Source organism: Vombatus ursinus, unplaced genomic scaffold (assembly GCF_900497805.2).
Source record: "Vombatus ursinus unplaced genomic scaffold, bare-nosed wombat genome assembly UNPS02014781.1, whole genome shotgun sequence".
Lineage (NCBI taxonomy): Eukaryota > Metazoa > Chordata > Mammalia > Diprotodontia > Vombatidae > Vombatus > Vombatus ursinus.
The window spans coordinates 20,462,542-20,476,041 of NW_020954559.1; the positions used below are offsets into that span (position 1 = coordinate 20,462,542).

General features: G+C 38.0%; 1 protein-coding gene across 2 annotated transcripts in view; it reads right to left on the minus strand.

Annotated features, from left to right (window-relative positions):
* The window catches only part of LOC114046276 (cytoplasmic protein NCK2), a 192,998-nt gene that overhangs the window by 119,323 nt on the left and 60,175 nt on the right, over window positions 1–13,500 (minus strand). For both annotated transcript variants that reach the window (XM_027866563.1, XM_027866564.1), the window contains exon 2: window positions 10,994–11,147. The gene's annotated coding sequence lies outside the window, so the exon portion shown is untranslated. The remainder of the gene's footprint in view (window positions 1–10,993; window positions 11,148–13,500) is intronic.

Sequence of the window (13,500 nt, forward strand, 5' to 3'; positions counted from 1 at the left end):
AGTTAGCTATTGGCTAACCATGGTTTATCCACATTCATGGTGGCCCTTTGAAAAGCAGGGCATACTCTCTAGAACACAAGTCCAGAGTAAGGCAAGAGGCAGGTCTGATGACAATAACCACAGTGAATTATGAAGAGAGCCAGCCCTGACTACTGGGAGCTGAGCTGTGGAGATGAACAGTCCTGAGGAGCCCAACTCAGTGACCTGCCAGAGATGCCAAAACTAGGGGAAGGATACCATAAGAAGAAAAAAGACATGGTAGCCCTGTAGTCTTAGTTACGTGAGTTGCCTGGCTACAAGAGTTCTCTGCAAAAACGGTATCCCTTTTATGTCGCGGTAGGGAAATGTGACTCTCAGTATGGCCACTTTTACCACTGAGCCTATGCGTAGTTGTCAGAGAATGCATTCCAAGTTTATAAGCGAAATATATGGGTGTATTACCCCCATCCACCCACCCACCCACCCACACATACACACATTTTACTACTGTCCTTATATCACCATGAGAATAAATTGTCATTGGTATGACAAATACAGAAGTTTCCAATCTACCTTTCACTCAATCTATTCCATATTTACAAATGCCACCTGAAAATACTCTTCACAAATTAATCTCTGCCCCTCTCTCTCTCCTTCCTTCCAGGTACCAACACGATGTAGTGGGGAAAGATCATTACAGTTGCCATCAAAAGACCTGTGTTCAAATCTTATATTGATCTGAAAGGACTTAAAAAAAATCATTAAAGTACTAAAAACAAGAGGGGCAGCTAGGTGGCGCACTGGATAGAATGTGGAGGTCTAGATCGTCTTCCAGAGTTCAAATCAGACCTCAGACACTTACTAGCTGTGTGACCTGGGGCAAGTCATTTCACTCTGTTTGTCTCGGTTTCCTTATCTGCAAAATGAGTTGGAGAAGGAAATGGCAAACCACTCCAGTTATCTTTGCCTCCCCCCGCAAAAAAAAACACCACCCAAATGGAGTCATGAAGAGTCAGAAGTAACTAAGACAAAAACTAAAAACGTGCTCCCTCCCAGTCCTTTGCTGACCCTTTGACAACAAACCTAAAATCCCCTTTATCTAACTTCTAACCCATTGCTCTTGACTTTGCCTTCTGAGGAATAACATAGCAAGCCTAATCCCACCTTCACAGAAAAGCCCTTCTAAACCTTGAAAACAGCTCTAACATTCTGGTCCCCAAACTCCCCAGCCTAAACATCCCCAGTTCCTTCACCTTTGAACATCGTCTTACTCCTCTGAATTTTCTAGCTTATCAATGTCCTCTCTAAACTGTGGTAGAAGAATTTAACATTGTACTTCAGATGAAGTCGGGAAGGGGCAGAGTATAGAGGGGACTACTGCCTTCTTGCTACGTCTCAATGCAGCTCAAGACATCTCAGGAGCTTTTATGGATTCTATATGACGATGCTGACTCCTGTGGAGCTTATAATCCACAAAAACCCCAGATCTTTTTCAAATAAACTGCTATCCAACCAGGCTATCTCCCCATCTTGATCTATGAAATTGATTTTTTGAAACCAAATATAAAACTTTATATTTCTCTTCTTACACTCAAGACTGATGCAGTCATCCAAGTAGGTTCCACAACAGAGCAAGACACCACAGGGGGGGAAAAACAGTTATATCTATGTTCCATCTGCTGGAAATGCTTCAGTGCATGGGGGTACTGACCACTCACTAAAGCTATTTCCCCCCTCCTCCCAGGTTTGTGTGATCTGAAAATCTGAAAAGCATACCACCTGTGCCTTCATCTAAGCCACTGATAAAAATGTTAAATCATAGAGGGCCAAATAGAAATAACTTTAAGCACTGGAACTTCGGGAGAAATAATGCCAGGTTGAACTGAACCATTAATTACTACTCCTGAGTCTAGTCATTCAACCAGAACCAAATCCATCCAACTGTATCACGGTCCAGTCCACATTGCTCCTTCTTTTCTATAGGTACAATATGAAATACTTTATAAATGCTTTGCTAAAATCTAGGTGAGATATATAGCTTAGCCCTGATCGACTAGCAGAGTAAATCTGTCACAAAAAGGAAATAAAGTCTGGCATGACCTATTCTTCATAGAAAGCCCTCTGTGATCATGGGTTCCTTTTAGAGATGTTTATTAAACAACTCTTTAATGATCCATTCTAGAATTTTCCCAAGAAAAGTCAAGCTCACTGACCTATACTTAGTAGCAGCTAAGTGGTACAGCGGATACATACAGAAACAGATCTGGAGTCAGGATGACATGAAATCAAATGCAGTTTCTGGCACTCAACTAGCTGTGTTGACTATGGGGAAGTCACTTAACTCCTGTCTGCCTCTGTGTACCTAACTGTAAAATGGAGATATTAAGAGTATGTAGCTCCCAGAGTTATTGTGAAGATCAAATGAGACATAGTAGGCGCTTAATATACGCTTGTTCTCCTCCCCCTACCCTCTACTTTATAGACATCATCCACTTCCCTTACCTTTGCACAAATTCTACAATTCTCAAATAAACCTACCATGAAAAAAAACCCCACTTTATTTTCTTTTAGGTACTTTCTTCACCAGTTTCCCAAACTAACTTGCATTAGGCCATTTTAGGCTTGAAATACAGTGATCTAACATGAAAGCACTTATCCAGATGACATGAAGGTATGGAAACCCCAGAGACAAAACAGGAAGAAAAAATCTTTTAAAGAAAAAAAACACTGAATTAATTTTGTGAATTTTTTTTCTGGAAAGCTGCCATATGAAATAAACATTTCTACTATTTCCATAATTCATGTTTAATATTCTAGAGGAAAAACTATCAATGGCACCAACATTTTCCTCATGAAACCCTTATTCATCTAGTGCTGAATTCTCCCAGAACACAGTCTGGGGAAATGCTGTGTATGCTAATAGCTACTTCCCTTATGATTCTGATATAGTGATGGCTGCTGCAAACTAAAGACTAATGATGATAATAATAATAATCATAATAATAGACAAATAATAAATTATAATAAACAAAATTTTAGTTGTCACTAAATGAACTGGTGAATGAAAAATAAATAATAATAAAAACTAATAACAAGACCAATAAGGAATTACAGCCACTGATAGCAAGAAAAGACTTTATTGGCCCCAGCTGAAAGAAGAATTCCAGGGGCTGAAGTCTCCCTTTTCCACAAGGACAGACACTTGACCACTGATAATGGGGAAACAGGTCTTCCTGAATCATGTAACAGAGACATGCCTCAAAGATTGACCAGACTGAACTTTATACACTGACTCTACTCATTCAGGAGAGCAAGAACAGATAATGTTATCACAAGCAGCAAACCTATCCCCCCCATACCTCCCCCAAATTATCTCTAAGGACTCTGAAGTCTGTAGGACTAGGGGGGCCTACATGATATTTCTCTACTTGAACAGGATGATGGTGGCAGAGTTAAGCGTAAAGTATTGTTTTGGTTTTCTGGACCAAGGCTGAAGACAACAGAATAATCTTACAAAGACTGGGAAGAAGAATGCATGTGGCAGTAGATTTACCTACACAACAAGACCTTAAACCGAAATTTAAACAGGAAGGAGAACAGTTCTGCTGTGCCACAAACTCATTCTTATACATGGCCATAAAGTTGTGTTCTCTTATCAATATTCAAGGAATTTTTTTTTGTTTTGGTTTGGATTTTGAAATCAGGAATATGAACTGTAAGTAAACCACTTCCCTGGAAGATGGCAATTGAAGAATATGGCTTTAAAGGAAATATATAAGAAAAATGGATTAATAGTTTATCTTCATTCACTGATTCAAAAAATATTTAGTAAGTGGCTCTAGAACCTTACATTCTACTGGGAAAAAACACAACAACATGAAGACAGATCAATAAATTTGAAATATATGCAGAATAAAGAATAATAAAGTAATATATTAAAATATATGATGAATAAAATAATTTCTGGGAAAGGGACTAGTTTAGGGAGATAAGGATAGGTCTTATATAGGATGCAGTACTTATATAGGATGAGCTGGGATGTGACAAGGAGAGGTGAGGATGTGTACATATTTCAGGTACATCTACAGTACTCTCTCTCCTCCTATCTGCCTCCTGACTTTCCTGGCTTCCTTCTAGTCTCAACTAAAATACAATCCTCTACAAGAAGTACTTCCCAATCTCTTCTTTATTCAAGCACCTTCCCTCTCCTAATTATTTCCCAAACGTTTTTCCTGTATACAGCTTGCTTGTAACGTGTTTCTTTGTTGCTCTCCCATTAGACTATTAGCACCTTGAGGGCAGGGACTGACTTTTGCCTCTATTTGTATCCATAGTACCTGGCACATAGTAGGCACTTAGAGAAAGAGATAAAATGCATATATGGGAAACAATAGCTAAAATGGCTAAAAAATAGAGGACAGGAAGGACAGTAATATATGTTAATAAGCCACACTGCAAAGAGCCAGAAATGCCAAAGAGAGGACTTTATGTCTGATAATAACACTAAAAGGGCACCACTGAAACTTCCTGAGACAAGGCTGTGTCGAGGTTAATTTTGTATTTTAGGAACAGCAAGTAGGAAGTGGTGTGGAGAGGATGAAGAGGAGACGGGAGACAAATGATGAGGTTATTCCAATAGTACAGGCATATTTAGACAAATTAGGTTACTCCAATAGACTAGGCAAAAAAAATTAGGGAGTGGAGCTCATGCTTTTTGGGTCTCAGGACCCTGTTTCCTTCTCTTTATGTGTACTGTCTCTACTGAAATTCATCATATTTGACATTAAAATGTCTGGTGTTATTATGAAAAGAGTTTTGACCTCGTAGGCCTTCTGAAGGGGTCTTGTGGAATCCCAGGGGTCACCAGACCACACACTGAGAATCAATGGTCTATAGCAAGGGTGGGGAACCTGTGGCCTTGAAGCCACATGTGGCCCTCTCCTCATGCACAGCCCTTTTACTGTATTCAGTCTGTATTTGACTATATTCAGTCAAAGGAGTACACTTGTGGACCTAGAGGACCACATGTGGCCTCCAGCCTGCAGGTTCCCCACCCCAGTCTATAAGATACAGAGCAAGGTGGAGGACAACTGGAGGAAGCATGCTAGAAGCTATTTAAGGGAGAATAAAACTACAAACATCCTCTGTCTTTCCAGAAAGATGCTATAGATAATGCTTTCCAAATAAGCATTAAGATACAAAATCAGCACAGAGGCACCTTCTTTCTCCCACTCGCCTGACTTCTCAACCCTGCCCTCTGAGCTATAGGAAAAAACCCTGGAATTTCCACCCGAGTGGTCAACTTCAGTGTGCAAATGATTTAGACCTGGAAAAGATTTCAACAGATCATCGAGTCCATTCCCCTTATTTTCCAGATGAGGAAACTGAGGCTCAGAGAGGTTCTCTGATTTGCCCAAAATGACAGAGGTAAATGGTAGAGCTGGGCCTCAAACTCAGATTGTCTGCCTCCAAATCCAGTGTTTTTCTTATTGCTCATGTTCCCCAGCCCAAGTCGGTGAAGAATCTAAATCTTTTATCCTAGAGGATGCCATATATTCAAACAGGACATGAAAGCATCATGCTTCATTCACCTACCAAAGAATGAATTATACACCCAGGTAATTACTAAATAAATGAAGTAGAAATTGGTCAGGGCAGCTAGGTAGCAGAGTGGATAGAGTGCCAGGCCTGGAGTCAGGAAGACTCATTCAGGTAAGAAAAATGATCAAAACAGGGTAAAGGATGAAAATTCTTTAGAACACCATTTATTTGACCCATTAAATTATGTGCTCCTTGAGGGGTCCTTTTGCCTCTTTTTGTATCCCCAGTGTCTGACACTCAGTGGGCACTTAGTAACTGGTTACTGACTGACGTTTATTAAGTACACTTTATTAGTACAGTACATTACACATGGTAGGCACTTAATGTTTGTCAGTCAATAAACAGTTAGTGGCACAATGAATACAGAGCTGGGCCTGGAGTCAGAAAGACTGATCTTCCTGAGTTCAAATTTGGCTTCAGATACTTACTAGCTGTGTGACCCTGGGCAAGTCACTTAACCCTGTTTGCCCCTGTTTTCTCATCTATAAAATGAGCTGGAGGAAGAAATGGCAAACCACTCTTGTGGTTTTCTTTGCCAAGAAAGCACCAAATAGGATCATGAAGAACTGGACACAGCTGAAATGATAACAGCAACATGCAATGTACTGTACATAATACATAGGTGAGGAGGTAGAGGGAAAGATAAATGCCAAATGCAAGCAAAGGTGTAAATTAATACTGAACGAGATTTGAGTGATAAAAACATGCTGCAATTATGAAAACATCATATGCAATCTTTCCTAAAAGGTTTATAAAACTGAGGTTCCCAGAGCCCCAGGCCTAACCAGGTCTTTCCACTGGGGAAAAGCCAAGTTGCCAGAATTAACTAACGAAATTCATCGAGCACCCACTGTGCATACACAGCACAATATCTGATGTAAAATTATAGAACTGGAACTGGATAGGCTCAGTAGTCACTTCCACCACGAACATTTTCACTCTATAAAGGGAGATATAAAATAAATAGAATATGTACTTCTTAACTTTTAGACATTCACAATTTAGACAGTGCAGAGCCTTAAAGCCTATAGATCTGCTACTCTCCCTTAATCCTGACTTCCAGCTCCCTAATTTATCAAGGGTTTCCTTTACAATAGAGATAAACAGTAAAAAGAGAGTGAAGCTATTAGTTAAGTTTTATAGCAACAAAACTGGCCTAGATCAGACCCACAACCTTGGGGTGCTGATCAAATCATAAGAGGCTATTTCAACTGAGGAGAGGTGGAAGATTACAGAAATACTGCTTCCATTTCGAATGAAAAATGAAACATATCCTTGGAAGGAAACTATGACCAAAAACAGAAAGATTTTTTCCAATGAAAGAAAATGGATGAGAAAGAAATCTGTAAAGTCTTGGCAAACGTTTTATTTTTTGGCTAGAAATGAGCTAGTTTAAAGGATCTACTTTACAAAGGGCTCTTAAATGGGAATTATTTAAAACATTCTTTTAAAGTCATCTTCATTAAGGGCTTGGGAAATAAGGCCGATGGTTTTTTTTTCTTTTTTGGGGGGGGCAGTGAGGAGTTAGGAAATTCTTTAAAATTCCAAGCAAACTCAATTCTCTGAAGGAAACCAGATGTCAGCTACAGTTTTAGAAAAAACAGGCTAGAAGGTCATCACAATGTCCACCATGATATGATGCGGGTTAAAACTCATTCCAGGGAATAAAACTGTCAAGGGCTTTTTGTAAAATAGGGTGTTTTGGGGTTTTTTAAGGAGGCTTTGTGGGTGGCAATAAAATACTGGTTATCTCCATCACTTCTCCTCTAATAGTTTCATAGTTTTAAATTTCTCTTTAACTCTAGCCCCAATTATTTTGTTTAATTTCAAATCTTTTTTTTTTCTTTGATGAAAAAAGTCCAGGCTAATAAATACACTCCTGTCAAACATAAAAATAAGCCAAATATTTCAATTAAACTATCCTAACCATTTTTAAACTACTCAAAATGATTAAGTATCAAAACTGACAGCTCAGAAAAAAATAAACACAACAAAAAACTGATTTGCATTTATTCATTTGAATTAGAAAAGAGGAGAGGTAAGCAGGAAAAAAAACTTGAAAATATATACTGTGCTACTTGAAAACATGAAAATTTGAAGATATCAAACTAAACATCTTGCCCCTAAAAAAACCTGCTCAATTTCTTATGTGTTAATGACAATTACCCAGGCTTAGAATCCCAAAATTATCTTGTTATATTTCTCCCTCTCTATGATCATTCACCAAATGCTATGTATTCTACTTCTAAAATACTCTCCTGTCCATACTGTCCATATATATACCACTAATCCCTTCCATACACTAAGTTCCAGATAAAATGAACTACTACCTATTCCACATACACACATATACACACACACACACACCCACTGTTTTACCACTTCTACATTTTTACTCAGATTTTTTTCCCTACGGAACCCAATTCTACCCGTCTAAATTATAAATATAATTCAAAGACCTGTTAAAATATCATTTCCTCCATCACAGTGCTGATTGATGGGGTGACTATTCTTAGCAGTAGTGGACTCTGGGTACAGAACACAATCTGTATCACTAAACCTCTCCAAACCTGGAGCAACCTATAAGTCCACAGATTACCTCTCCACTTCTATCCCAGCAGCCTGCTTCCAAAGCTGGCAAGGCCTCTATTCCTCATTGGTGAATTCTTCCCCAAAACTCCATTTGAGGAAGTACCCATGTCAGCCATGCTCTCTTCAAACACAAACTAGTCCATGTCTAGCTGGACTACTCCAACTTTCTCCCTCTCACCCACCATTTTCACTTCCCTTTTATGTGCTATGTTCCCCTACTAGAATATAAGCTTTTTGAAGACAGAGGCTATCTTTCTTCTTACTTGTATTTGTATTCTCAGTATGTATTCCCAGCATTGGGTTAGGCACATAGCAGGGGCTTAATAAATGCCTCCTCTATCTACCTATATACCAGATATGGTAAATATGTCATTTTGTTTTGCTTAACCGTACTTAACTATACTTCTTTGTTATAAGAAAGTTCCATAGGAGAAGAGAGCAAGAAAGGGTGGTTACTCAGGAGGTAATAATTTTTTTAAAAAAAAGCATCAATAAATCCATTTTTGAAAGTAAAAGATGATAATAAAATACAATGTTATCTCTTCCATTAAGTTTTCCCTAAAACTCCTGGGTGAAATAACCCCTACAAACTCTTTCATGACACTAATCAATTTTCCCAGTATTACAGTTTCTTGTGTATATCTTTTATATCTTGTGATATCCAGGTAGGCTGCTGGGATAGAAGTGGAGAGGTGATCTGGAGACTTACAGGTTGTTCCAGTTCTGGAAAAGTTTGATGATATACAATTTGTTCTGTACCCATAGTCTACCACTACCAAGTTTGGTCACTCCATTTTTTCAGTACTATTTTAACAGGTCTTTGAATTATATTTGTAATTTAAACAGTTGACTTCCACAGGAAAGCTGTGAATAATAATGTAGAAGCAAGAAATATCCATTTTTGCAAGTACATGAGCAGGGATTCTTTCCCTTTTTATGTCTTTGAATCTCCAATACTTAGCACGGTAGCAGGCATATCACAGGTGCTTAAGAATGCTTGCTCATTAAAGTCCCAGAACAAATTCTCATTCTTTGAGTACCCAGGTGCAGGCTTTTGTCCAAGGAGGGCCTCCACATGCTATTATTTCTTTATGAATGTATTTTTAAAGGTACATCAATAAAAGCTATCATTCTAGTAAATGACCTAAAAATATTTAAAAAATAAAATCCTAAATTTAAAAAAAGTATCTACAAGCAATATATATTAGGAAGTCCCAATGAGAAGTCATTCCATCAAATACATCTCTTTTGTCCTCAGCACCACGAGACAAGCACTTCTCTGAGTTATCTGTAATTGGAAAAAGAATCATTGGCAACCTATTGGATCGTTGATTCCTCAGAGCAACAGGCATCTTAGACATCATTTTTAAAAAATCAAGTTAGAAAAGCACCAAGGACCCTGTCAAGAAAACTGCTCCATGAGGAAGCAAAGGCTCATTCACTAGAATAACATCTTCAGTTCAGTAAGGGGAAAGGAGTCAATGAACACTATGATGGCTTCATTAAGAGTAACCTCAGCTGACACATCAACTGAATAAATACATAAAAAAGCAAAAGAAGGGCCAGGAAGAAAGGTGCCAGAAAATAAGAAGAGGCTTACTCCAATCTAGAAAGAAATGTTAAGACTTCATTTCAAAGGGGGGGACCAAGAAGAAATAGCCTCAAAGAGAGAGAAAGAAATTTTCAACTAAGGCTAAGAAGAATGACCATCCTAAAAAAGAATGGCAAACACAATACAGACCATCAACAAATGCACTGCATCTGTAGAAAACATTACAATGTTTTCCATATTTCCTGCAAAAGATTTACAAATGAGACCAATATCCCAGGAGCTCAAAAAGGAGGATTCCCTCATACTGTTTGGCATTAAGAGGCAATGGCCACCAAACACAAGCAAAGTGGAAAAAAGCTGGGAAAAGACTGAAAATACATCCTGGACATTTTAAGGCAGGTTAAGAAACATTAGATGTGACTACATATGTATAATGATTATTGTGTTTCTTGCCTTCTCAATGGGTGTGAGAGAGGGAGAGGGAGAGAATGGGAACTGAAAATAAAAATTAGAAACACTGCATATAAAGAAAAACCCCAAGAATGATCATGCCTTTGAAAAAAAGATCCTAAAATACTGCTCAACCATTACCCATTACTCTCTTCTTTTGCAAATCTATAAACTATATTAGCAAATTGTATTCTCATATCAGAGAACTCCCACCAGTTATGAAGCAGGTGGATTTTGTGCCAGATTTTCAAACACCAAACAAATATGTGCACATTTGGCAATTTTTTAAACTAAATATTTTATTGATATCTTTCTAGGTTTTTTTTTTACATCACCAAAATTTCCCTCAGTATCCCCTCCCCTCTGCTCCCAGAGAGCCATCTTCTTGTTATAAAAAGAAGAGAAAACAAAAATCATCAAAATTGATTAATACATCAAAAAAAGTCAGAAAATATGTGCCTCTGCAAAGGGCTGAGGCAAGGGTGTTTTATGATATTTCTTCTTTGGAGTCATGGCATGCCTGGCAAGCTTAAGAAACATGTAAAGAATATCAAATCCTCACATGCTGTACATTCGTGAATTACAAAAGGCTTATGACTCATTGGAAACAACTGCAATACTAAATACCTTGCATAACAGTAGAGAAAATTCAGCATAGCATATGTTTATGACAAAGAGATAAACACATAAGTGAGAACTGAAATCAGGTCATTTGCATAACTTTACTGAACATACATACACAAACACACAAACACTCACACACCCCACAAGGCGACAGAATCTCAAAATTATTCATTATTACCAAGGAGGTTCCAATACCTTGACTGAAAAAGCAGAATTATGAACACCTCAGCTACTTGCTTTTCAAAGATGATGGTATCTTGGTGTTGCTTGAAGATGTCCCTCCAGAGTTGCAAGAAAAACCTTTTCAGCTACAGGAGGGTACATAAGTTGATCTGTGTCAAGACGGACCCTAATTAAAAAAAGAAAAAAAGAAAAGTGGATGAGAAATGAACAGAGACCCCAAAGCATGATATATGTAAGATGACATAAATGTTGAAGCAGTAGTGGAATATAATATGGAATATATATGCCTTGGTCACCCAATAACAGCAATACAATATTATGAATTGAAGAAAGGACTGACGGAAGAACAAAAAAAGCCAACAGAATCACCTTGAAAGTCACTTTATCTCTCTATGCCTTATGTCCCCATCTAAGCAACAAAGTGGATAAAAATGTTGTGCCTTAAGTCATGAAGACCTGACACTTATTAGCTGTGTGACCCTAGGCAAAGGAGTACCAGTTGCATCTAGTGACTATGAGTATCAGGGCAACGATACATTTAATTCCATAGCATCTATGCTCACTGGAACATAGGCACACAAGAAAGGACACATTCAAATTCTGCAATTCAAATCAATGAACAAAATTTCAAGTATCTTTCATACAGAGTACTACTGTACTAGTCAGTGAGGAAAGATACTAAATTTGGGATAGACATAGTTCCTCCCCTCATGGAGAACGGGCTATTAGAGAAACAGGACACATATAAAATAATATATAACTAATGCAGAAATGAAGTACCAAAGTTGAGGCAAGAAAGATCCTTACCAATTGAGAGGGGGACAGGATGGGCAACAGAGTAAGCTTAAGGTGGGGTATACTTAGATAAAACTTAGAATCAGGAGAACATCAATTCAAATATCCTTTCTGGCTTTAGTTGCTATCTATGTTAAGTTTCACTTGATCAATTAATTGAGATTAAGTCTCTTAATCTGAATCTGTTTCCTCATTTATAAAATGTAAACAGCCACATCTGCAGTGTCTCTCAAAAATGTGCTAATCACTTTCCATTTACTTTTTCTTGCATTATTTTACTCAGAACTTAACAAATATCAATTAAAATTAAAATTCCATATGTACAGTAGAACAGAGATGTAAAACACCTAGTTCCTTTATATGCTGTCCTCCTCCTTATAACGTGAGCTTCTTCAATACCGGATCTAAGACATCTCCAAAGGCCTCATGATGGAAAATGCTATCCACAAAGAAGAAAGAACTATGGAGTTTGAATGCAGATCAGAGCATACTATTTGCTATTTTTTTTCTTCTGTTGTGTTTTGTTTCCTCTTTCTGGTAGTTCCTCCTATTGGTTCTAATTCTTACTTACAACATCACTAATGTGAAAATATGTTCAATAGGAATGTATATGTATAGCCTATATCAGATTGCGCACCATCTTGGGGAGGGAGGTGGGAAGGGAGGAGGAGAAAAATTTATAACTCAAAACTTATGGAAGTGATTGTTGATAATTTAAAATAAATTAATTAAAAAAAAAGAAGAATGTGAACTTCTTGAGGGACAGGGCTGTTTTTGCCTTTATGTCCCCAGAGTTGAGGGCAGTTCCTGGCCCATAGTAGGTACTTAATAAATATTTGTAGCACTCAAATGAGATAGTGTAAGAAAAATACTTCGGAAACTTTGGAGCCTTATATAAATATCAGCTATTATTACTGCTCTTGTTATTCATGGAATGGGTAGTATTTGAGGTGTGTTTTTAATTACGTGTCTGTAGGATTTCAAAAAATGGATGAAGGGGAAGGCAAAGGCATTACTTCTAGGCGTAGGGAACAAAAAATGAGTAAATGCACAAAGGAAATGTGATAGACGTCCAATAGTCTAGTTTGACTACAGCAAAAGGTATGTGGAAGGGAGTCGTACAATGACAAAAACTTAGATGTGGAATTAGGAGGGGTTTTACAGGCCTCTCAGTCCTACCTTACCCACTCATAAGAGATGAGGCTGGAAAGACACAGTGGCTTCAGATCATATAAAGCCTGGAATCTCTGGCTAAGGAGTTTGGCCCTTATTCAGTAAGCAATAGGGAATCCATTAAAGACTTCTGAGGAGAGGAAGAGTGTAACAAGATCTATGCATAAGAAGTATTCCTCTGAGAGCAGCATGATGGAGAAGTGAAGAACGGACAGAGAAAAATGAGAAGACTCACCAAGACTACTCTAATAGTTTAAGCAGGGTCAGGTAAAAGACATTGCAATTCAGAATCAGTAAGACTTGACAATTGATTGGATACAGAAGTTTCAAGGTTTTAAACATGAGGAACTTGAGTGAATCATGGTGCCACTAACAGAGATTGAGTCAAGGCAGCAGGTTTGAGGAGGCAGAATCAGGGATGGCAAGATAGATGGTAAGATCAATTTTGGACACATTTAGTTTGAGGAATTTGTGGCACATCCTGAAGACCAAGGGCTCTTAATCGTGTGTGTGTGTGTGTGTGTGTGTGTGTGTGTGTGTGTGTGTGTGTG